A 949-nucleotide genomic window follows, 5' to 3' on the forward strand; every position below is an offset into this window, starting at 1 on the left:
TATTATTCCGGTACCCACACTTTGTCATTTTTGCAATAAAGACGAATGGCATATAAACGGAGAGAGAGAGAGAGAGAGAGAGAGAAGACGGCAGAGGTAAGGGTGGATGGGTGGAAAAAGGTGCTTCTGATGTTGGCCTGAACCAAACGGATTTGCCGATTTGTGTGTACGTGCTGGGTGCGCTTTAAATACTGCAATAAATAAAATTAGTGGAAGCAAAAAAATCAGGAAAAATTGCAAAACGCAAGGGTTTTTCGCTCGTTTCAATGTCCGCATCGGTGATATTGACAATGTTCGAAATAAGCTGCAATGACCAACAGCCATCAAATCGATTGGCACAGATTTTCGTCGCAATTTTCAAGTGATTTGTGAACAAGCTAAGGGGTATTTTCCCCATTCGGATTTAAGCAAAAATTCTACGAAAAGAATTTTCTTCGGAATGAACGTCGTCAAAAGGTGCAATTGCAATGGAAATTCTGATTTTAAGAAGACGAAGAATAAATTGTAGACAATTGGTTGTGTCTCACTCAGAATAACAGCGAATACTTGAAGAACAAACAAAGTGAATAAAAGTGACGAACTCAAATCAAAATGAAAATGGAATGGAAGAGGAAAAAAAAGAGCGGAATAAAGTATAGAAAATGAAATACAACCGTATATAGTAAAATAGAGATTTCGTTTTTCTGCTCGATGGAATACGACGGTTTGTTTGTCTGAAAGAGCACTGACCGCATAATAAATTGAATCTGTTGACAACAACTAAAATGCCATGCTCATCGTCATGCACACACACACTGAATCGCCACTGAAAATGAACTGCACTCACATAAAATTGAAATTTATGACAACCAAATGTTGAGATAAAGAGAGTGCGAATGGGAGAGAGAGAGAGGGAGAGAGATAGAGAGAGAGAGAGAGAGAGAGAGAGAGAGAGAGAGAGAGAGAGAGA

This window comes from Sitodiplosis mosellana, unplaced genomic scaffold (assembly GCF_009176505.1).
Source record: "Sitodiplosis mosellana isolate CC-2019 unplaced genomic scaffold, AAFC_SMos_1.0 Smas_scaffold_6099, whole genome shotgun sequence".
NCBI lineage: Eukaryota > Metazoa > Arthropoda > Insecta > Diptera > Cecidomyiidae > Sitodiplosis > Sitodiplosis mosellana.